Source organism: Bos grunniens, chromosome 10 (assembly GCF_055505025.1).
Source record: "Bos grunniens cultivar Pamir isolate PY7600 chromosome 10, Bosgru_T2T1.0, whole genome shotgun sequence".
Classification (NCBI taxonomy): domain Eukaryota; kingdom Metazoa; phylum Chordata; class Mammalia; order Artiodactyla; family Bovidae; genus Bos; species Bos grunniens.
Window position 1 is genome coordinate 69,700,289 of NC_141174.1, and position 25,625 is coordinate 69,725,913.

Sequence of the window (25,625 nt, forward strand, 5' to 3'; positions counted from 1 at the left end):
AGTGCGTTTTCTCTTCTGTTTTCCTTTTTTCCAGGGGTGAGACGGGGGAGGAAAAACAGTGGTCTTTGTTGTGAAGCCATAGTTCCAAACTTCAGCCTAGAGGAATGTTTAAGTTCTGAAAAAAAGTGAACGAAGTCCTGCAATGATGTACTTCTAGTCACAACAAGAGGGTAAGAACGTTCCAGGCGCTGGATTGAAGAGACACAAAAGTCAGGAAGTGACCCTTTCGTCGGGATTTCAGAGGCCGCGGACGAGAAACAAAGTCCTCTCACAACTCGGGGAACTTTGGGCCGTACCATCCCGAGGGGCAGGGGTGGCGGAGCCGGGGGTGGGGGGAGTGGGGGCGGGGAGGGCCGTGGCAACTGACAGCTCGGTTCTGAACCAGCCGTGAGTAAACTGAGAATTTCCACGCTGAAAAGACTCAGTGTCCGCAGATCCCCCGCCCTGAAGTGGAAACGGGGTTCGGCAGATCCTCACTGCAGAGTCTGCCGAAATAGAAGCCGGGGTGGCCCTGGCGAGAGCCGGCCTCCTGAATCCGGGCCTGTGCGCGCCCAACCGGGCCGCGCGCCCGGGTCTCTGGATGGCGTGCTGGCGCAGCCCATCTGCGGCCGCGCGGCCGGGAGGAAGCCGGCCCTGGCGATGAATGGGGCTTTGTTCGCGGGCAGCCAAAGCTGCCCTCGGCAGGCCCAGATCGCACAACGGAGGCTGTATGCGAGCGGAATGGAAATAAGCCTGCGGGCCTCCCGAAGGAGCCCCGTCCCCTTCCCTTCGCCGAGCAGAGGAATGCTGGCAAGCCGGAAAGGAGCCCTCGCCGGGAACGCTGCTCTCGCGGCTCTGAAACCCCATTGAGAAGAGCCCTTTGATGCAATTAAAGCGCATTTCATTGCAGGCCTGGGAGGAGGGAAGGCCCATCCAGCTTTTTTTCTGTCTCGAGCGTGTTAGTGTGTGCACCTTTGTGGGGCGGGCGACTTAGAGAGCAGGCGGGAACTGGAGCCCCGTCTCTCGCAGACATTCTGTAACATCGTAAAGAAGCACCCATAAACAGATTGGTTTTCACCGTGGGTGGAACCCAATTTGAACAACATCCAGGCTGACCTGCAGGCCAGAGTTCCTGCTTTGAAAGACTCTTTGGTAAAACTCACACCACCTGCCCTGCTGTAAAGGTTTAGACGGACAAGAAATTGCGTTTGAAGGAGGAAGTTGTTTTTGAGGTCATTGCTCCCGCTTTTCCATTTTCTCAGAGGTGGAGTGGGCTATGTCGCAGGTCCAGAATTGGTTACAGTAAAATGTAAAATGTAGATGTAAAACTATGTAACCTGAAAACGTTGACGTTCTTGGATGCGACTGCTATTTTAGTGCTATGATTATTCTCTAAGATTTCCCTGTTTTCCTCCATTGAGACAACTGTGTGGCCCCGGGAAAACCCAGGTAGCCTGAGTTTAATATTTTTCATCTATTAAAATGAATAACAAAAGGCCAGATAACTGATACCATAAAGCTCTGGGTGCTGGCGGGATTCTTTCTAAATTGGAGGTGAGCACTTGCTTAAGATGTATGGGCCTGAATCTGCAGTAAACGTCAATGTAAAAGGATCACAGAGTTTTTTGTTGACTTTGCACCAATTAAAACTAGGGCTAATAGTCTAATGTCAGTTTCCACTAAGAATATCCTTCTTGAGAACAGGAACCTGTCTTTTATTCTGGCATCCCCTGTCCCCAGAGCATTGCCTGACCAACATGAGTGGGCAACACATACATGGAATATAAAGAATTAATACTAACTTGATGCCATTTTCTGTCACTTACAATGTAAACAAGAAATAGAAGTTTGGTGGGTATTGGGGACCCTTGGCTAGGTAGAAGTTTGAAAGAAGGAGCAGGAAAACATTTTCCTGAAGTGTTTCCTGAAGTGACCCAAGCAGAGCCGGGCACTGAGGTGGAGGAGGCATTCTTTTTCCCCCAGTGGATGGTTAGTACTGGCAAGCTTGAATCACATTTTATATTTGCAAGGAGTGTGCATAGCTGATTCTTCATTCATTCTTTGAACATCCCATGGATGTGGGACAGTAAGACACACTGGCTATGTATGATGAGTATCATGTTTCTTATATATTGATCTAAATATAGCTCCATGATTCTTGTTATTTGGGGCTTTGTTTAGACCTGTAATTTGAGTGTTTTCCTCTGAGGGCTTGAATACCTGACTTTTTCACCATTCAATAAAACCCAGTAAATTTTTGTCACCAAAATGAGGACGCTCATAAATGAGACAGTGGAGAACATCCTATTTCAAATACATCTCCAGGTATCTGCAGGAAACACCTCTGAAGCGACGTTGACGTAAACAAATGGATGTTGCCCTCAACTTCCTAAACACACACACACACACACACACACACAGAGTTAGGTATTGAGAAATATAAAGTCCAGTTTAAAGATGTTTGTGTCAGGGTACAGTATGCCCAACATACAATTGTCCTCAACTTTATTTCTTATCATGTGGCCCTGGTTGGGTGTTATTCTGAGTTGCATTTTTGTCTTGATGTGGATATCATCCCTGAGAGTTGAAACTCTTCAAATTGTTCCTTCCTGTCTATTTAGCCAGGTGGGCACTGTTGTTGTTCAGTCACTAAGTTGTGTCCCACTCGGTGACCCCATGGACTGTAGCATGCCAGGCTCCTCTGTCCTCTACTATCTCCCGCAGTTTGCTCAAATTCATGTCAATTGAGTCAGTGATGCTATCCAAGCATCTCATCCTCTCCCACCCCATTCTCCTTTTGCTTTCACTCTTTCCCAGCATCAGGATCTTTTTCAATGAGTCAGCACATCCCACATCAGACCCCACATATAAAATGATTATCTGATAGAACAAAAGTTATATACAGCATCAGTAGCAGTGTCCCTCACTTTACAGAACTCCTGAATTGTCTCCAAATTATTGAGTATTTGTTTCCTTCCGATTTACAGTATTTCTTTCAGAGCAGTTTTATGCTTATTTCAGATTGGGTCATTAATAGGGAATGACTTGGATCAACCTACTTGACTCTCCCAAATAATTAATGATCCAAATGGATCGTTGAAGGCCAGAATGGAAGGTTCTTATAACACTGATATGGAGTCAAAAATACCATGTAAACAATCATGTCTCAGGCATTTAGATGTATTTAGCTTTTAAAGGACTATATACCTATTTTTTTGGATGTCCTCAGGATTTGGTAATACCTTCTATTTTAAAAACTAGAACTGCACATGCCTAGAAGTAGTTGGTGAGGTTGACGTTTGCAGAGATAAGAACCCAAAAAGAAGTAAGCAAAAGCTATCATTCCCCACTGCAGATCAACGCATTACTTCACAGAGGTAAAAGTGGCTTGTCTATGGTCAGAAACTGGGGAATTATAATTGCATCTCTATTCTCTTGATTTGCAAGAGAGTCGTTACAATCTCTGGTATTTTAATGCCAGGGAAGCCTGCAGTTTAGAAGATGACCAGATCCTGGATCCCAAAGGACATATGAAAAGAAAGCTAGTTCACCTAATTTGCAAGACTGGACTAGCTATATTACCTACTGCCGTTCCCTTTTTGAAAGATTTAACTTATTAGCTCAACTTCCTTTTTTTTCTGTCTTGTTATTTGTCCAGTAGCCAGAAAAATGAAGAAAAGACCTCTCCTTTATTTACCAGATGATCCGTGGCCATCTTAGCCAATGCATTCTAGAAGTTTGGGTGGAGACATTTATATGTCCTGTTTTTGGCAATAAAAGGGGAGGTGATGCCTCATTCAGCCAGTTTTTGGCTCCTAAAATAAAACAAAAAGCAGTGTTATTTGCTAGTCTCTGGGCCACTAAGTGCCAGAATGCCTGTGTTGACTCAAATTCACGTTCTTGCAGCTAGGTGGGGCTCTCTAGAGTTGTTGGTCCTGTGAGGTTGCCAGGGCAACTTAAGTCTTCTGAGCTGGAAGGCTTCAAGAAGTACAAAGAAGAGGCTACAGGTCACATTACAACTTACAGGCGTGTGTTCAATAACATGTCATCTTTTGGTAATGGGGCTTTTATTTTTATTTTATTTTGTGGGATTGAAAGATCAGAAGCCGGAAATTAGCTGGGGAGGATAAAAAAAAAAAGGAAAAATTAAAGAGGGGGGTGGGCACTATTTCTGTTCCTTATGTGGGCAATGGTTAAACAAGGAGAACATCTGGACCTGGAGTGGGTCTCTGCAGTGCTGCTTTTAATTACCCCAATCATTTGGTCTCATGCTAAATTAGTGACTGTGGGAGCAGCTCAGATCTCCAAACTGACAGGCCCGGAGAGCTCCACTTAGCCTGCCACATAGTCAGAGGGGAAACACGGAGCTTCCGGTTTCATATTTAAACCAGGGATTGACTCATAATTGTAGCTGTCAGGAGGGTGATGGAGACATTATGTAATCTGGTTCTTATGGCGATGTGTGTTTAAGGTTTCTGCTCTGTAAATTCCAGAGGAAATTTTATGTCCATTGAGGGAGAGCTCGCTGGTTGCTCTGTGGTGTGCCCTGCAGGATAATGACAGTGCTATTAAAGGTTCCTCAGTCTGCCTGAATCCAAACATGAATGAATTTGCCCCTGAAAGGTCTTCCTGTTTTTCCATAGACTTTTAAATGTGGACGAGGTTAGGCAAATTTTGGTACACTGCCAGGAGGCAGTATGTTGGCCCAGTAGGGAAATTTAATAATGCCAAGACATTCAGGTCCACACGTAATTTCTTCTGGACCGCACAGTTCCCCTATCATTCTAGCCTCAGAGATTCTGGAAGTGGACACCACTTGCTCCTGGAAACAAAGCACTAGATCTGGGGATCATTTGCTCCTTTTTAATTCGCCTTGCTACCTGCCTCTTGGAGGTCTCTGAGCTGGTATAAATGTGCAGGGTGGTCGGGGAAGGTGTGAGAAGGCATGAGACCTACCCAGGGTTTGCTGTCAAGGGGAAAAAAAAATCAGAGGAGACTGTTTAATTTTAACCTTAAAGGAATGTGTTTTCAACAGTTTTGCTAGAGGGCGACTTGTGTTTTCTTTTGATTGTTCTCTGAATTGTTAGTTTTACTCGTATGCTAGGAAGGATTCATTAGAGAGAATAGTATTCATATTAGGAAAATAATAATAAAAGACTAAACAAAAACTTGAAAGGTAAATTGAGAGGGGGTAAAGGTGGTGAGGAGTGGGGTGGGTGGAACCCTCCAGTATTCCCTGGTTGCTGGCCGGGCTGGTCCAGAGTTCTCGCCTCTGCTTGTTCTCCTTGCCTTCCTTCCTCACTTGGGGAATTTTCCAGGCTACCAGTACTTGGAGTTCTTTGCCTTTTTATGCCCATCAAAGACAGTGGTATTTATAAAGTAGTTTTAGCCAAAATGTATAACTAAATGTGTGAAAAATGTGTATATCATTATCATAATTATATTGTAACTGACTGTTGTAAACTATATTTTCTAAAAAAATGGGCAGTTAGGATAACTGAATATGTGACCTTTAGTCTGTGGAACATGTTATTGGGAATGGGTAATTTTCACTTTTCAAGAAGAACATTTGCTATTTTAATTAAACATAATAAAATAAAATGATATTAAATAATGTTAATATGTTTAATGTACTTGTATATTTGTACACATAAAAATGTATATTTAAGGAACAATTTTTAAAGTTTCCCCTATTCTTTCACAGTCTCAGGCTGTGAAATATTTCTTAGGAAACAGTGACAGTATAATGACTTGATTTCCTCTCCCCTATGAGAATGAAGTTTCACATGAGTATTATACAGTCACCATAGCTTGGGACATTATCATATGACTGCTGGATGATGCAGGGATGGATAATTTCATGAGCTGTCTCGCCTAAGTTTATTCATTTTCCTAGTCACTGGAATGAAAAGACTTGATGGGACTCCTGCTGAGATACTTCCAGAGGCAACCATCCTTATAATGGATTCTTTCCATCAGAAAATTAGGTACTAATTTGCCTGTTTTTATTTTCCCTGTACTAGAACTTACAGATGGACTAAGGATTCCTCTTCCAGTGAAGGGCCATCAGCTTATAGAAAACAATAATTGAATACAAAGCAGTATTATCCTGGGGTTTGAGCAAGTTAAACTGAGGATTGGATATAGTCACCAACAGGACATTTTCCCTTCCTTTGCCTCTCCTGACATCTCTATCCAAAGCCAGACATTCATCATTGAGGGTAAGGGACTAGTCAGAAGGGATCATTGCCAGAGTTAATACATTACTTTAGATTAAAAAGAATTAATCATCTTTATTTATTCCATGACCCTTCAGTAGAACAGAAAATGGTTGAATGTAAATAAGTTGAGATTTGCTTTTCCTCAAACTTTGCAAACTAGAGTTCACCTAAGTGTTTCAAGTTTTCTCAGAACTCTTTGAGAACTTCAACTCTCACACTTAACTTCCAAATTCCTTATCTAGATTTTCAAGGCCCACCACAATCTGGCTCCAACTTACCCTTCTAACTTTATTTCCCTCTCTTCTAACTGTGTTTCTCACTTATCCTCACATGCCAATCTAAAAGACTCCACATTTTTAAAGCTGCTTTCTTCAGAAACTATCTTCAAGTTCAAACCCCACAAAGTCTCCCTTTTTATCCCCAACCAGGAGTTTCTCTAACTGAACTCCCAAAGCACTTGATCTACAGTTTTTCTTATATTATTTCAATGGTACACAGATTCATGCCCATGCCTCCCCATTTATTTTCTGTCTTCCCATTTATTTCCCGTAAGTTCCTTCAGGGTGGAATCTATGTTTGATTCATGTTATGTATGCGGAGTTCCTTACCTTCTGCTTTACCTATGATAGAAATTCCACACATGTTTGTAGAAGGAATGAATAAAATCTAGCTACAACATATAACCACAGTTGAACTTCTTTTGAAGTCTGGACAAGAAAGAACTACAGTTTTTTGTTTTGTTTTGTTTTTAGTAATATACAGAAGGGAGTTTTACTCCTTTCACAGATGACACCATTGATTCTTCCTAAACTGGATGGACTGTGTGCCCACCTCCTACCCTGAGAACCCAGAGAGACTCAGAACCTAGTGCTGGAACATTGCAACCCACGTCAGGTCATGGGCAGTTGTTTGGTTCTTACTATTACTGGAACAGAGATGAGGGTAAGGAGGAAGTGGGTAAATTCATTTGCTAGATAAGGAACAGCTCCGTGGCCAAGTTTTTAAAAATTTTTAACAGAATTGCCACAAGGTCTACTACTGTTTATGGTCTTTTATCATCTTTTCCTTTCCTTCTTGTGTCATTTGTCAACTCTGGTCAGCTACTTTGACATGATGAGGGCTCTGGAATAATAGGTTAACTCAGGAGACTTGGATTGCAGAGTTGGCTCTGCCACTGGCTGTATGGTTTAGGGAATGTCTAAATAAGAATTAATCTGCTCATCAGTATAATGTAGGTGATAAATATATACCTTTTTCACAGTGGTATTCTGAGGATCCAGAGGAAAAGTTTGTAAGAGACCATATTGAAAAGTACAGTGCTTTACAGTTATAAGGGATTATTATCATAAAAATGTACAATACTGGAGACTTCCTTTTGGGATACCTATGAAATCACTATTTCCATTTGGACCATAATTACTTAATATGTCTAATTAGCAATTAGAGGCATTTGGAATTTTGGCTCTGCCATTTACTAGTTCTGTGACTTCAGGCAACTCAGGGACCCTCACCCAAACCTCATCTTTCACAGTTGAAAATGGAGATGGATTGTAGTGAGAATTATTAGTGTTGCAGCTCTGTCATACATTAACATGTCAGTAGGTTGAACTGGGGCTTCCCACATGGTGCTAGTGGTAAAGAACCTGCCTGCCATTATCGGAGACATAACAGATGCTGGCTCGATCCCTGGGTCAGAAAGATCCCCTGGAGAAGGAAATGGCAACCCACTCCAGGATTCTTGCCTGAGAAATCCCATGGACAGAGGAGCCTGGTGGGTTATAGTCCATAGGGTTGCAGAGAGTCAGATACAACTGAAGCAACTTGGCATGTAGGCATGCAGGTTGAATTATGTTTCTGAGAATTCCCTTCTCTGAATGTGTTTGTTTGGGATGAGCCACAAAAGACATGTTTGCAAATAGGTTTGGAGGTTGAAAGTGAAACAGAAGGTCATAGCAGGCACTCTGGTAACTCACATTGGCAGGCATTGTTGCTATCTGTTGGCTCACCTGATTGGCACCAGGCAGCAGCCACCTTCCTGGAGATCCTCTGTAAAGTTCTCTATCTCTTGGGACACATGTTTTTTTAGTTCTGTGACAAAGGGCCCTGGATTCTTCAAGCAGAAGGTCCACATCATCAGAGTCTGAGACAGCTATCACTGACAGTGGTTCCAGTCTGTCCTGGCCTGTGGGTCCCAAACTGTACTTGCTTACCCCAACATTATCTATTACCTGCTTATTCTGATGACCTGCCCTATGGACTTCAAGCTCCAGCCTTAGGAAAAAAAAGACTAACAGAGACTGTTGGCTGCTGCTACTGCAAAGTTGTTTCAGTCGTGTCTGACTCTGTGCGACCCCATAGATGGCAGCCCACTAGGCTCCTCTGTCCCTGGGATTCTCCAGACAAGAACACTGGAGTGGGTTGCCATTTCCTTCTCCAATGCAGGAAAGTGAAAAGTGAAAGTGAAGTTGCTCAGTTGTGCCCGACTCTTAGCGACCCCATGGACTGCAGCCTACCAGGCTCCTCTGTCCATGGGATTTTCCAGGCAAGAGAACTGGAGTGGGGTGCCATTGCCTTCTCCGAACAGAGACTGTTTAGCTTCCACCATTGTGTAGGGCTTCCCAGGTGGCACTAATGGTAAAGAACCCACCTGTCAATGGAAGAGACACAAGAGACACCGGTTCCATCCCTGGGTCTGGAAGATCCTCTGGAGGAGGACATCCAACCCACCCCAGTATTCTTGCCTGGAGAATGCCATGGACAGAGGGGCCTGGAGAGCTACAGTCTATAGGGTCACAAAGAGTCAGACATGAGTGAAGCAACTTAGCACGCACCATTGTGTAAGGTTCCTATAATGACCACTTCCCTCCACCATCAACACCCTCCCCTCCCCCCACCACACATTCTAATGCCATGGTCATTATCATTAATACTATCATCCAGATGTCGGAGAACTAGGTAGGATTGTCTTAAAGGCCTCATCCATTCCCTATAGAAGTGCAAATTTCTCTCTAAGATTACTCCGAATTCTTGCAGCACTTATATTTTCATGATCACTTCTGGCTCACCAAACCCTTCCCAATTTGTACAAAAGACTTACTTATTCATATAAAGCACTTGTGAGTATAATTGGTTTTATTACAGATTTGGTGGCATGAACAGGCTGAAGAAGGGTTCATGTTGCAACAGAACAGTTTCTAGTTGAATCTCATGCATCCCTATGAGCAACATGTTTCTGCACCACTGCCTCCTTAGAGATCACGTCCAGTGCCCCTACCTGGTAAAATCCCTAGCCTCAGAACAACTCCTTGGATCCTCCCTCCTTCCTCCCCTTTTGCTCCTCACCCCCACTGTCTCGTTTTCAAGTGCAGAGCAGCTTAACTAGCTCTCCTTTCTTTTTAGCTTTAATTATTGTAGACACATATCCATGCCCCTAGGATCTCACTTTCTATTCCCAAAGGCTATTTTTCTGAGAGAAAAGCTGTTGCAATTGTTACAAAAATAAAACTTTTACCTGGTTACAACCATAACAAGAGTAAGAGGAATATATTTAGCACTCACTGTGATCCAGATCGGAGAAGGCAATGGCACCCCACTCCAGTACTTTTGCCTGGAGAATCCCATGGACGGAGGCGCCTGGTGGGCTGCAGTTCATGGGGTCGCTAGAGTCGGACACGACTGAGCGACTTCACTTTCACTTTTCACTTTCATGCTTTGGAGAAGGAAATGGCAACCCATTCCAGTGTTCTTGCCTGGAGAATCCCAGGGACAGGAAGCCTGGTTGGCTGCTGTCTATGGGGTCGCACAGAGTCGGACATGACTGAAGCGACGCAGCAGCAGCAGCAGCAGTGATCCGGATTGAAGCTTCCCAGGTGGCTCAGTGGGTAAAGAATCCACCTGCAATGTAGGAGATACCAGAGATGTGGGTTTAATCCCTGGGTTGGGAAGATCCCCCGGAGGAGGGCATGGAAACTCACTCCAGTATTCTTGCCTGGAGAATCCCATGGACAGGGGAGCCTGGTGGGTTACAGTCCATAGGGTCACAAAGAGCTGGACATGACAGAAGCCAACTGAGCACAAACTCATGTGATCCAGGTTACGAGAGCTCCTTCTATGTCTTCTTTCATCTGATTTCCACAATAATTCAGTGAGGTGGTCTGTATCTAGTCTTGTTTTTACAATGTTGAAATCAAGTCATAGGAAGACCACTAATAAAAACGCAATTACAAAACCTACTATTCACTGAGTTTTTATATGTCAGGCACTGTTTTAAGGACTTGAAAGGTATATATCTATATCTGTATTTACATTTGTACCTAATGAAATATATATTACATTAACTCCTTATAATTCTACAAGTTGAATTACATATAGCATCACCAACTCAACAGACATGAATTTGAGCAAAGTCTGGGAGATGTGGAGGACAGAGGAGCCTGGCATGTTGCAGTCCATGGGGTTACAAGGAGTCAGACACGACTTAGTGACTAAACAACAACAATTCTGTAAGGTAATTTTCATTTTACGGATAAAGTAATTGAGATCCAGAAAACTTGGGAAATTTGCTCAGATTTCATACATAAAGAGAGAGCAAAGCTGTGAGTGGAAGTCAGGCTGTTTGAATCTAAATTCAGGATACTGTTTGAGAAGGTAAGAAAGTGTTTCAGTGTTTACTGGTGCAGTCAGTCTCCTAACACATCTTCACGAGACCTATCCTGTCTAACTTAATATTTCAATCCAGCATCACATTTTACCCTTCATCCCACTTTTATTTTTTTCTTTAGCACCTAATACTCTCTAGCATGTTACATGTTTTACGTATTTATCATTTTTATTTTTTTGTCTTCACCCCTGGAATGTAAGCCCTGTGATGGCAGGGATGTTTTGGTGTTTTGTTCACTACAAGACAGTGTACATGAAAGCCTAATAGTGTGTCTTACACATAGTAGATGTTCAATGAGTAGTTACGGAATGAATGAATGAATGGGGCTGCTTGCATAGAGGTCCGCTGCTGCTGCTGCTGCTAAGTCGATTCAGTCGTGTCCGACTCTGTGCGACCCCATAGACGGCAGCCCACCAGGCTCCCCCACCCCTGGGATTCTCCAGGCAAGAACACTGGAGTGGGTTGCCATTTCCTTCTCCAATGCGTGAAAGTGAAAAGTGAAAGTGAAGTTGCTCAGTTGTGTCCGACTCTTCTCGACCCCATGGACTGCAGCCCACCAGGCTCCTCCATCCATGGGATTTTCCAGGCAAGAGTACTGGAGTGGGGTGCCATCGCCTTCTCCGGCATAGAGGTCAAGGACTTGCAATTAGATCCTGGAGATACTTCTGGAACCAAATCCTTTTGAGTCTAAATTGCACATGCAATACAAGAGACCTGGGTTGGATCCCTGGGTCGAGAAGATCCCCTAGAGAAGGGAATGGCAACCCACCCCAGTATTCTTGCCTGGAGAACTCCGTGGACAGAGGAGCCTGGCAGGCTACAATCCACGGGGTCGTGAAGAGTCAGACATGGCTGAGCAACTGTCACTTGCTTTTCAGATATACATGATCAAACTCATGGGTGGAGATGGAGGAAAAGACTGTGTTCCTCCTCAGTTCCTTCCCCTTCCTTCTCTCCTCTTCTTCTACCAAGTACGTATGTTTCACTGTTTTCATCTGGTTTAACTGCCTTCCCTATAAACCTGCTGTGCAGTATTGAAGACTTGGCTTGCCGGTTTACTTTCTCACTACAAATTGTACTGACAACTTTACCAGGATTTGGAAGAGATCAGTGAGATGATAGAAAGAAAAGGTAACAAGGCACTGAATCTGATGAGGACTCTGACTATAGAAACATACATGAAAATTCAAATAAAAGACTTTTATTAGTTACTTCTCCATAATTTGAGGCTTTTACCCCAAGAAAGTAACTCATTAACATTTACAGAAATAATGCGATTCGTGGGGTCGCAAAGAGTTGGACACGACTGAGCGACTGAACTGAATTGAACTGAGCTTGTTACTATCTCGACCTTAAAAGAACCTTTTTAAACAATCATTAGAAATTACCTAGCATATATATGTAGAAAATTTTAAGATTAGGAAGTTACTTTTTCAGTTTAATTTTCTATTTTGGTTGGTAAAATTACATCTTGAATTAGCTAAAAGGATAATGTTCACTCATCAATCTAACAAATGTTATTTAAAATCTATTGTGCCAGACACTATTGAAGTATGTAAAAGAGCTAATACCAGTGAAAAACAGACTGAAAAAACTATCTTTTTGTTGTGCTGTTCAAAGAGAGCTGTTTTTAGAGGCTGCTTATTGTATTAGTTTGCCAGGGCTGCCATGACAAAGGGCCACAGACTAAGTGGCTTAAACACAATTTCGGAGATCAGACATCTGAGATAAAGGTGTCACCACAGTCGGTTTCTTCTGAGGTTTCTGTTCTTATCTTGTGGAATGGCCTGCCTTATCCCTGTGTCTTAACATGGTCCTCCCTTTGTGCTGGTCAGTGTTCAATATATCCTTCAAATATTCTTTTCTTAGAAGGACACATTGACAGTGGTGAGAGTCCATCTGAATAATCTCATCTTGATCACCTCTTTAAAGACACTCTCCAAATACAGTCACATTCTGAGCTTCTTGGAGTTGGGACTTTAATATATGAATTTTGGGGGGACACACTCAGCCCGTATCAATTATTCTGAAGTATTGTTAAACTTTTTGGGTCTCAGTTTACTTGTTTAAAAGCAATAATGCCTGTTCTACATGTCTTTCATAAGCACATCACTGTTTATTATCTTTATGGGAATTGCTGCTAGGTAGAAATAAATCTACTTTTTAGGGAGACAGTAATATCATCAAATGTCATAGATGGAACAAGATTTGCTCAGAGCTACACAAAACCAGCTAAATGGACAGGACAAATGTTTTCTAAGATTTTAACATTTTGGAAAATGAGCATACACAACTGAATCTTACCTAAAGGGACTACCAAACTTATTAGAGCAGAATAGATGTTAAACCAGATTAAAAGTTCATTTTCCTCTAGCCAACCAATGTCAAGAAACTTAGAAGAGAGGTCACAGATGAAAAAAGTAGTTAACTTGGAGATCCTGCCCGATCCTTATGTCATCACCATCATCATTGTTGTCATCATTTTTACCATGTCACACAGGATGTTTTTTATTGTCTTATCTTCTACTAGTTCTCTCTTCTTCCCAACAAGTTTGTGGATAGAAAGTATGTCTAGCATTGTTCATCCATGTCCTTTTGTCCCTTGCCTGGTGCTGGGCATGGAGCTGGGCCTTGGTCAGCACCAGCTGGCTGACTGTATTGACTTCCAGGCCTGGTCCTGAGTGCATCAGTCGGAGGAGCGGTGGTAGGGGACTGGGGTGGTTGGCTGCCATGGTACAGCCAAGAGTGGATACTCAGGTGGTGACGGTAAACTTGGTCTTGGTCAATTCATTGATGGATGTCACTATGGGGTTCTGAGAAGGAAAATGGAGAGCTTGGCCTTTACAACTACATGAAAGATAGGCTTCAGAGCAGTTCCACAGACTCAGGAAATATAGAATTGTTATGTTTTGAAAAAAAGTCTAATTACGAGCTTCTTTGTAGCTTTAAGCCATACATTGCCATAGAAAATGCATAGAATTGATTTGCTGGTGGGTGTGGGTAGGGAGAAGACAGGAATCAAAACAGAGAGCTTCTATTTAATTTTCCTTGACAATGGTTATAGTAAAACATTTGGCTAGGAAAAGATTAATTTCTGTTTTCAAAATTTTAAAAAAACAATGTAACATGTGGAAAATATTATGTTGATACATGTTTTGCTGAACAGATGGTGACAGTCCGCAAACTTCTCAAGGATTTCCCTTATAGGATGAAGGGGAAGCATTTTAATTCTTCCAAGTAAATGAGAGACATGGAATCTCTATGATTTTGTCTATCTCTTCTTATAGAAATCTTCTCTCTTTATCACCAAACCACAGATTTTTCTTCCCACTAATTTTTACTCAATTACTTTTATCTGGGACATCCAATTAGCATCCAAATGTGAATTTTATGTTTTGCTAGTCTAGTCTTTCTCAGAAGGGGATCTCCTGTCTTTGTATTAATACATGCTCATGACTGTCATTCTTAGTCTCTGAAAATATATCAGATGTAATGTGGGTTGGCCAGTTATTCAAGTCTTCATTTTATGGATGGGGAAACCAAGAGCCGGAGGTTTCTGTGACCCTCGCCAACATTTCATAATGAGTCACAGCTGAAGTAAACATTAGACATGAGTTTCTTGACTCTCAAATCACTGACCTCTCACTATCGTTTAGAAACTGATTCTTACTATATTTGAACCTCCTTTACTTGTGTATTTTCTTTTTGTGCTCTCCTTCTAGAAGAGTACAGAAGACAAAGGGAAGAGATTTTCCTGTATTATATCCCACTCCTCCACCCCCGCTTTTTGGATTCCTTTGAAATGAACCCACAGCTTCAAGTAGAACCTTCCAAACGTTTTTAAGATGAGTCTGCTACACAGCTGGAGACAGATAGATTGGTTACTAATCAAGCATTTTTTTCTATGTCATAAGTCATTTCTGCATCAGGGGAATCTTTTCTTACTGGAAAAGAAAAGAAGTTGAAATCAAGGACAGTGAGCAGGAGCCAAGTGTTTACCATTAACTGAGGCTTGGAAATAGGAGTTTAAATTTCTATTTACTTCTCCGCTCCCCTCAAAACTAATACCTCCCCTTTAAAACAAAACAAAATAACAACAAAAAACCCTTAATGCAGCTATTCCCTGCCTAGACTCATCTTGTCTGCCAAGGTGAGTTAGGTGGCCTTGTGGAGATCCAAGTGAACTCAGGTCCTTGTCACTGATGATAAGCTTCAGGACCTGATTCTGATTCAATAAAGGGGACTTCAATACACATCAATTTGTGATTTCAGTGTACTTAAAATCTGTGGAGAGGCAAGGAGACTAAGATCTGGGGCTGTACTGGCCAACTGATTCTTCCTTCTACTGAAAGATTGTCCTAAATACAATTGCCACTTTTAAATGATTTTGTAAATCCCTTCGATCTTCATTTCCTTTTTTTATTCCTTCTCTCAAATATTCTTGTATACATTCACTTTATGCTTGCTGTCCCTACTGCAATTCATTGCTTAAGGCTTTCTAACATGAGAAGTAAAAGAAGAAAGATATATTCTAGCTATTAATATGGGCAGCCCAAAAGAAATCCAGAGTGCAAGTGCATTAAAACCCAAGCACTCTCTAATGATTTTAAGTGGAATATAATCTAGAAAAATTTTGGATCACTATGATATACACCTGAAACTAATATAATATTTCAAGTCAACTATACCTCAGTAAAAAATCAAAACCCCAAACCCAACAAACAAACAAAAAACACCCCAAAACAAAACAAACCCAAGCATTCTCATAAATCTCTATTTCCATCATCAATTTAAAGGGAAAATACTAGGAATGAAATGAGGAGAAATACTGGATTTATTGAGTAAGGTATGGTAGGTTGTTTGTACAGATCATTTCCTTTAATCCTCACAACAGCCACATGAAGCTGCTGTTTCATTAGCCTCATTCTGCAGTTGAGTAGACTTTGGTTTAGAGAGACAGAGTGATTTGCCAAAGTTATACTGGGAGGTGGGGTGAAGCTAGAAGTTAAACGAAGGAGGTCTGATTTCAGAGACCATAGATTTAGCAACAATGATATATTTCTCATGGGAAATCTCATATACTTCTTAAAATGTATTTAAAGAGATTTAAATGATAAAATGGATGTTTTGAGCATATTTGGCTTATTTATCAGATAATAAATCTGATTTTATTTATTATCTGTTCCAGATAATAAATCATGGGAGTTAAGAAAATGCTGCCCCTTGGAAACAACCTTTTCAGTTGTTTGAATAGCTGAAGAAGGGTTAAAACATCAGAATCTAGAGCCTTCCATTTGTTTTTTTCTTCTTAGGTTTAAATGTAAATTGAGTCTTTACAGTTGTTTTGGTCTTAAAGGCAAATTACTTTTCATGCTGAGCAGTTAAAATAAGAGGTGACTTTTCTTCTGTCCAGTGTTCCTATTAGGGAAGGCAGAACAGCAAATTCTGGATCCTAAGGTTGCTTGTAAACCAGATGACCTTTTTGTAGAACAAGCGCTCTGCATTTCATGTCCTACCATTGAGTAGGTCAGAGTAATTATTATCTAAATGTTTCTTACCTCGTAGAGTCACTACAACCTGCATCAAATGCTGCAGAATTGTTGACTTGTCCTAGTGACTTCTTTTGCCTTCTTTGTACTGTTAAGAAGGGAAGAAAAGTTGGGTACAATGGAGGGACTGAAAAGGTCTAGTGTTTTCATACAGAATTTGATGTTTCTGAATGTTGAGAGGGGCAGGTAATTCAGAGAGGGCTCCCAAGTTGGTTGGTCTTATTACAGAAAGAAAAAAGCAGAACATTTTAAGTCTTGATTCAAATGAGTTTTCACGAACTGTGTGACTTTAAAAGTTCCTTACACACTAGGTTGTTTGTTTTTAATACAGGTATCCTATGGAACACAGAGATTTTAGGTGTCAGAAAAGTGTTATATTTCTGACACATGTTTATCTTATCCAGTGCTTGGCAGACCCTTCTCCTTTCTCTGCCTGGCAATCCTCCACTCATTTTCTGAAGTTAGCTCAGCTATCACCTTCTATATAAGTCTTTCCCTAATTCATCTAGACCGTCTTAATAACTGCCTTTTTGCTCCCAGAGTTTGACTCATACAGGACTTATTTCATTTTTCAAGTCTAGTGTGCCCACCCAAGACCACCTTACTGTATGCCTTGAGAGGGCATTTTCTGAAATTCTGCAACACCACAGCCCAGTCTCCATCATCTTGTAGGCACAACCAGGGCAGCACTTCCATCTTTGTACTTCTAGCACCTGGCATGAGGTCCCAACAAGTAGAATTATGGATACCTGAATTTAAAGGGATTAGTAGTAAACTCAAGATTAGGGTATGTGCCGGTATGCTAAGTCACTTCCATCATGTTCAACTCTTTGCGACCTTTTGGACCACAGCCCACAAGGCTCCTCTGTCCATGGGATTCTCCCCGGAAGAATACTGGAGTGGGTTGCTATTCTCTTCTCCAGGAGATCTTCCTGACTTAGGGGTCGAATCTTTTTTCTGCATTGTAGGCAGATTCATTACCATCTGGGCTACCAGGAAAGCCCAGAATAAAATTATTATTTAATAAATAGATACTGAGTGGCTGAATCTATCCGTTTTGACCCTTGGACCTTGATCTGTTCTGTCACACATAGCTTTTCTTTTTCCATCTTGCCATTGCATTGTCTTGCCTCCCCCCTTCCCTGTTTCTTTATTTTTGCTTGACTCTCTGTATTGGCTTCTACGCAGGAGGGAAAAGTCACTTACCTCTCCCAGTCTTGAAGGAGTGGCTTTGTGTAGGAATTTAAATTTATCGCTTAACCCTGCCTCAGCTTTCGGTTGTCTTTGAAACACTTGTGAGTGCCCAAGCAACCTATTTTCCTTTTAACGGTCCCCGGAGTTGAGGGGTGAGCGGGAGCAAGACCTGACAATGTCCCAAAGGAGTAGGGTTCTAGATTTGGGCTGACTGGAAGCTGGCTCCTCAGGCAACAGCTTGGAATTTAGAAAGATGGTAACAATAACCCTGTGTACGAGACAGCAAAAGAGACACTGATGTATAGAACATCTTATGGACTCTGTTGGAGAGGGAGAGGGTGGGGAGATTTGGGAGAATGGCATTGAAACATGTATAATATCATGTATGAAACGAGTTGCCAGTCCAGGTTCGATGCACCATACTGGATGCTTGGGACTGGTGCACTGGGACGACCCAGAGGGATGGTATGGGGAGGGAGGAGGGAGGAGGGTTCAGGATGGGGAACACATGTATAACTGTGGCGGATTCATTTCGATATTTGGCAAAACTAATACAATTTTGTAAAGTTTAAAAATAAAAAAAAAAAAAATAAAGTGAGCAACTCTATACCCAAGATAAGCCTGTCAGCCCCTTCAGCCCCCTCAGCTTCCAGACACAGGTGATCAGCGGGCTGTTCTCTGGGCAGCAGCTGCAGAGATTGGTGCACCTGCCACGTGAAAAAGCTCCTCCCGCCCCTCCCCCACAGAACCTGGCATGGAGCGCGGCGTGCAGAGCGTAAAGATGGCGCCTGTGTCTCCGAACTGGAGGGTGAGCTGCAGGACCCCAGGGTGTGTGTCAGATCTGCTGTCTGCCCCTCAGGCTGAAGCTCTAGGACAAGCACAAAGCAAATGAGTTTCTTTTACACCTTCTGGGTGGCCCTGGATCCGCTGCTTCCGTGCTGGACCCTGGGGAGGTGAGTCCAAGCAGGAGCCCATTCTCAGATCCCCTTAGCCGTGGGTCTCCTGGGCGCAGAGCCCTGTTGATTTTCAACACTAGGCATTTGGGAGGCATGTCTCTCAGGTGCAGGTCTTAAAATGCCCTTTGTGGCTGATCCAGCCCCTTGCTCTTCAGGGAGAAGCTCCGGTTTGAGTTCCCACGCTATGTGGGTTGCTGTTCCCAGTGTGGGGTTATGTCTCAGCCTCTCCTACCCTTTTAATGTGGGCTTTCTCTGAGTGGCCTGACGTGTAGGAGTTGTTCAGCCAGCTTTCAGGTTTCCCACCCCCGCCCCAACCCCTCCCGCCATAGGACCCTGTTCCGTATATATCTGTGGATCTGGTGTGTTTGTGGGAGGAGTTGAATTCAGAACCCTTTATGTCACCATCATGAACCAGAACCCCTCCTTTTCTACGCTGTTTCTCACCTCTTTCCAAAAAGAATTTGCAAATATACACACATGTATAAATACACATGTATTATTCAACAGCATAAAAAAGTAAATGTGGCCATCAGGGAAAGTTTGGACTTATTTTTTTCTTCTCAGATTTATCTTCACTTGCTTTGAAAAAGAAAAACAACTGAAGTATTTTACTGCAGATTTTCTTAAATTTATGCTAAATATATTGATTGGTTTTCTCAAGTACTGGTCACTCTTATTTCCATGTCACTTGGGCAAACGATAAGGAGTGTTGGACCTGAGATGACATTGACAAAACCCTCCTAGCTGTCCCTCATACTACCCAGTTGCCAGTCAAAATAAGTAAATTACATGGGGTCTAATTTCAGGTAATTTACTTGTAAATGGTTGTGTGTTTTTAATCTATGATTTTTCTAACTATGCTGCAAGGATCTCTCCAGTTTCCCTGGAGATACATGAGGAACAATGTAGAGGGTGAATTGGGTTCAGATACTGGATGGGGTTCTGTTAGCAAGGAAGTCCTATTAGGAGAGGCAAACTTAAGCTAAATAGCTAATCTTGAAGCAGAGAGCAAAGAAGGAATGACTTTGCAAACAAAGGTACTCTGACTATGATTGCCAATCTAACTGAACAGAGTCTCATAATCTATAGCCTTGCAGGGTTATAGATGGTGTCTTCTGTACCCCAAGTTAAAACAGTTAATACAAACAGAGGTGAGAAAGTGGCACCTTTAAGACTAATAAAACTGGAGCTTCTTACCACAAAGAACTGACTCTGTGTGTTAAATGCAGGAAGATTTGAAAGAGTACAGGATCAAGCAGCAGGGAAACGGGAGTTCTTAGCCTCAAAGTCTATATCTAGACAAAAATATTTAGCTGTGGTTACTAAGGCAAGGAATTGACCAGAAGTAAGCAGACTGAATCTACTAAGTTTTTTAGAGGGACTTTATTGTTAAAGATAAAGTAAGGCCCACCAACAACTGCATATAATTGTTGAACCTACAAGGCAATCCTGAGGTGTCTGAACTTGTACAAACATGTGGAGGTTGCTAACATTAGAAAAGAACTTTCTCCTGAATGCCCATCTCAGCTATTGGTATTAAAAATAGTGATTAAAGAATATCTTATAGGGATGTGAATACACCTCTATGAACTGTTTGTGTTGGAAAAAGGATATGTATGTGGAAATTAGATTGCCAAAGGGGTGGACAGTGGTGAGCACTATTAGTGACTACCAAAAAGCACTACTTAGCCAGCTTTATTCCTTGTTAATAGGTCTCTGTACCCTCTCTTTCCACCCAACACACACGTTTTAGGTAGAATTCCCTTGGTTTCAGAGATAGTGAGTTTAGTCAAAGACCTTATATAGGTATGCAATCCAAATCTACCAGTGATACATAAGGAGATGTTTTCTAGAGGTTTCTGGAGGTAGATGCTGGCACTTCAAAGATATTATTAAATTGCTAAACTAATATTACTAAACACTTGGGTCAAAATTTGTTATATGAGATAAACCCTCGTAGGCACGAATTCTAAATGATACAATTATAAACTTACGTTTTGGTAGTTATCTAATCCAGAAGGTTACCAAATTATAGTGTATGGGTCAAATCCAGCTCCCCATATCTTATAGAGAAAAGAACCAGAGAAAAAGACAAAAACCATGTTTTTGTAATTAGTTGTATTGGAATGTAGCCACTCCCATTCGTTTATATCATCTATGGCTGCATTCATATTATAAGAGCAAGTTGAATAGTTGCAAATAAGACCACATGGCTTGCAAAATCTAAACTATTTCTAACTGACCCATTATGGAAAAAGTTTTCTGACTCCTCATTTAAAGAGTCATATGAGATAATCAGAATTAAGTGAGATAAAAATATCATTTATTCCTATAATATTTTAGCATAGTCTTTTCCAAACTTGCATAGAATATGAATGAGCTGCAACCCTTGTTAAATTTACATATTCTGATGTCTTGTGCTGAGTTACTGAGTCACACTCTTCAGTGTAGAGCCTTGGGAGGTTGTATTATTAACAGTTTCCTCACATGAATTTTTTGACCAGCCAAGTTTGGAAAATACTGTTAGAGATTGATATCTTGGAACTGCTTAGCTAGCCTGCCATTTAATCTGATCTGTAACTGGTTCCTGTCTGTGATTCACTGCAGAAATAAAGCCCTAGTAAGACTAGGAGATTGAATAAGATTTCATCAGGTCATTGTAGGCTTGTTTACAGAATGAAGTACATTGGACCAGAAAATTTTGTTGTAGTAAAAATGACACCAGCTTTCAAAAGAGATACCTGGATTCAGGTTCTAAATCAGCTTCTAACTAATGATTTGACTTTGGGCAAGTTTCTGGACTTCAAGATCCTCAACTATAAAAACATCAGTTGAATGGAATGTTTCCAAGTTGATTTTTGGCAGTATGATTTGCAAACTCAGGAAGTAGAAAGTGCCTAAGAAGAAAATAAGAATAGTTTCTCTGTTTTTTGAAATTATTTTCTTCTAGATTAGGGCTCCTCATCCTTGGCTACGCATTAGACTCACTGTGAAGCTTTTAAAACAGCAACACCATAGTTCTCACCCAGAGATCTGGATACAGTAAGCCTTGGGGAGAGCCTAGCCCATGGGATGAAAGCTTTCTGGGTGACTCTACTTGTTTAGTCAGATTGAGAACCACACTTTGAATTTTTTTTTTGTATTTCCTATTCAAGGTTTACATACACTTGGTGAGATACAGTAAACAAGAGGAGCAAACAAATTCAGTAGTTTCCAAATACTGAGTCAAGAAGTCTGGATAACAGTTGGAGGAGAGCCTGTTTTAAAAAAATGTAGCTCAGCACACTCCACAGCCAGATTGATATACTAGCTTTTGGGCTTGGAAATCTCTCTCTCTCTTTTAAAACATACTCCCAAGGTCATCCTAATACACAGCTGGCTTGGGAACCACCAGGCCCAGTAATCTCTGAACTTCTTCCAGCTTGTAGGATGTGAGGTCTTATGTTTAATTTTATGAGAAATAAGTCACAGTTTTAAAAACATTTTGAAAAGACAGTTTGTATAAGATACTGTGAAAGGAATGTTATTAATCAGTAGGAGTGGGCCTCCAACAGGTGCTATTTGGAAAAAATATTGCTTGCCTGGTTTACCTTCTCAGAAAGAGTCATAACTCTGTCCATGCAGTTTAATTATTTTTCCTTAGTAACACTTGAAAAAGTTCTTTACTTTGGCCTTTTATTTGCAACTATGTGGGCTTCCGTGGTGGCTCAGATGGTAAAGAATCTACCTGCAATGCAGGAGACCTGGGTTTGATCCCTGAGTCGGGAAGATCCCCTGGAGAAGGGAATGGCAACCCACTCCAATATTCTTAGCTGGAGAATCCCATGGACAGAGGAGCCTGGCAGGCTACAGTCCATAGGGTCGCAAAGAGGAGGACGCAACTGAAGCGACTTAGCATGCACACACGCACATAACTTAGTCTTACACTTATTAATCCTTTTAAATTCAGGTATTCATAATTTTACTCACTCATTTATTCTTTTGTTCATTCATTTAACAAATAATTTGAAAGACCCAATTATGAGCCATAAATTTCTCTAGGTGCTGGAGATACAACAAAGAACAGGAGTCTCTGCCTCCTTGAGGCTTACACTCTACTTGGGGAAATTGATTAAAAAATATCCCCACCTATTTAGAGTTTTTGTCGTTGTTGAGTTGCTCAGTCATGTCTGACTCTTTGTGACCCCACGGACTGCAGCCTCCAGGCTCCTCTGCACATGAGATTCCCCAGGCAAGGATACTAGAGTGGTTTGTCATTTCCCTCTCCAGTTTAGAGCTTTAAATGGTGCTAATTGTTAAGGAGGAAAATAAGGCAAGGAAAGATGATAGAAAATGATGGGTGCTGGAGGGCAGTGCTATTTTACAAAGGTAATCAGGGAAGTCTGTTCTGTTAAGGCAATGCTTTAACACAGATCTTAGGAAAGTAAGAGAATGTCATAGTGATATCTGGGGGAAGAGCATTTTAGACAGAGGAAACCGTGAGTGCAGAAGTCCTGTGGTGGGAATGTTCTGCGTCTGACTCGGAAACAACCTGGAGACATCAGTTTGAGTAGGACGCGAGTAGTGGGGAATGTTGGAGAGGAGAGCAGGCCTGTCATGCAAGCCTTGCCAGGCTAATTATGAGGGCATTGTATTTAGTTCTGAGATTTAAGGGTGTATCCAGGAGTTGTGCCTTTTGGAATTTTAGTCCCTAAGGCCTGGTAAATATAAATGAATACAAAATTAGGCACAAACCTGAATACTTACTTGGAATGGAAAAAAAAAAACCTACAAGAAATCATCAGTTTTTAAAATATGCCACCCTTCAAATATACTGCTTTGGCATAAGGTTTGTTGTTGTAAGCTGAAGACAGTAAGGAACAGCAGATGCAAAAAAGCTCTTGTCAGGACTTCCGTGGCAGTCCAGTGGTTAAGATGCCTCCCTTCCACTGCAGGTGGAGGAACTAAGATCACCTGTGGTATGTGACGCAGCCAAAAAAGAAAAAAGATCTGTCTTCCTCACTATCATATCACACCAGGAAGGGCAAAAGGACTCTTAATCATTAGAGACGCTTATCAGCCCAGAGATAGGGAGGAATCTTTATAACAAACCACTAAAACGACCCTTATCTTCGATTCATTTCCCCCGTATATTTACCTTCCCTGTTTGCTGTCCCTAAATGCCAAATCCCTTTTCTTTTGTCTTGCCATTTCTATACAAATTTATTATTCTTTAGTAAGATAGTATATAAGCCCTGCATTCTAACTACCCCTTTGAGTTACTCATTACTTAGTTTCTTCTGTGTGTCTGCGCATTACTTTTGTTAATAAACTCTACTTATTTTCCCCTGTTAATCTGTCTTTTGTCAGTTTATTCCCCAGGGCCTCAGATGCAGAACCTGGGAGGGTGAAGGAAAAAGGTTTTTTTTTTCCCCTTCCCCTATACCACACATGACACAAAATTAAACTAAACAAAACAAACCCATAATAATTTTACTAATTAACTGACATCCCTCTGTCTTACATAATTTCCCTTCATTATTTCTGGCTAAAACCTCTTTGATTACTCTTTACATATTATTTTGTAATAGCATTTTCTAGAGGAAGAATAGGAAGATAATTGAATCTTTTATCTTATTTGGTCAAAATTTTTTATTTGTAGTGTAGAAAAATTTGTTTTCATAACACATTATGGGTAATGCTGTGTACATTTCTAGAATGGTTGTTAAATTTGGGAAAGGTTTTTTCAGATTTCTTTTTTCACATGAACTGCTGTAAGATTTGTAAGAGTTTTTCACAGACTAGCTGCTGGCTCCGTGTTTCAAGTTCCTTTTCTCCTTCACCAGCCACATATTTTTTGTGTGATGAAGACAGGTTCCTATCTTATGATTCCTAGGCCTGAGCTTTAATGTCACAGTGTAAGTTGACACTGAGGATAGTAGATGTATTCCTAGAAGCCATTCCTATATCAATGAAAGCTTTACATTACAGTAACCTTGAACTTCTGTAAAATATCCCACCAATTCAAACTAAATGCTTTTCTAACTCAGCTTCTCCTTTGTGTTCTCCTTAGTGTTAACCCCACTCAGTTGTGTTCAACTCTTTGCAATCCCATGGACTGTAGCCTGCCAGGCTCCTCTGTCCATTGAACTCTCCAGGCAAAAGTGGGCAAGAATACTGAAGTGAAGTGAAGTGAAGTGAAGTCGCTCAGTCGTGTCTGACTCTGCGACCCTGTGGACTGTAGCCCATCAGGCTCCTCCGTCCATGGGATTCTCCAGGCAAGAATACTGGAGTGGGTTGTCATTTCCTTCTCCAGGGGAAGCTATTCCCTTCTCCAGGGGATCTTCCCAACCCAGGGATAGAACCCAGGTCTCCTGCCTTGCAGGCAGATTCTTTACCATCTGCTGCTGCTTCTGCTGCTGCTAAGTCGCTTCAGTTGTGTCCGACTCTCTGCGACCCCATAGACAGCAGCCCACCAGGCTCCCCCGTCCCTGAGATTCTCTAGGCAAGAACACTGGAGTGGGTTTACCATCTGAGTCACTAGGAAAGCCTTAACTAGATCACAAAGTGTCTGTGTCTATTCTAGCTCCACTTGACTCAGAGAATTGTGACAGAAGGAAATTCAAAATTAGACAGTTGTGGTTAAAATACCTCACAATTACAAATTAAAAAAGAAAAAAGGCTATGTGAATACACTATGAGGGCCTCCTCCAAAGGGCCCTGTGCAAGTGAGGTTCCTGAATCTGCAGCTTTATTAGCTTCAACGAAAACCTTCCTCTGGTGAAATGTGAAGCTGTTGGAGGGCTTCTAGCAAAGCAGTAACATTATCTAAGTGCTGTTGAAAAAGGACCATTTTGTTTGGAGAATAGATGATAGGGCTGCAACCCTGGAAGCAGGGGGATCTGTGCAGAGGCTGAAGTTCAGGTTACAAACAGAAAGTAAAAAAGGAGACATAACCCTTGTAAAGTTCCCAGAAAGCTGACTCTATTACCCACTAAGCTATTGTTGTATTTCCTGATAATTCATGCCTGCTCATGTCAGACTGGTTTCCTTTCTCAGCTCTTGCTGATTCAGCGATTAGAGGACA

The 25,625-nt window shown here is 41.6% G+C and overlaps 1 long non-coding RNA gene across 5 annotated transcripts in view; it reads left to right on the plus strand.

The window, feature by feature from the left end:
• Nucleotides 1-18,342: 18,342 nt before the first annotated feature.
• The window catches only part of LOC147364790 (uncharacterized), a 438,829-nt gene continuing 431,546 nt past the window's right edge, over nt 18,343-25,625 (plus strand). For all 5 annotated transcript variants that reach the window (XR_015133714.1, XR_015133718.1, XR_015133717.1 and 2 more), the window contains exon 1: nt 18,343-18,556. This is a non-coding gene — a long non-coding RNA (uncharacterized LOC147364790). The remainder of the gene's footprint in view (nt 18,557-25,625) is intronic.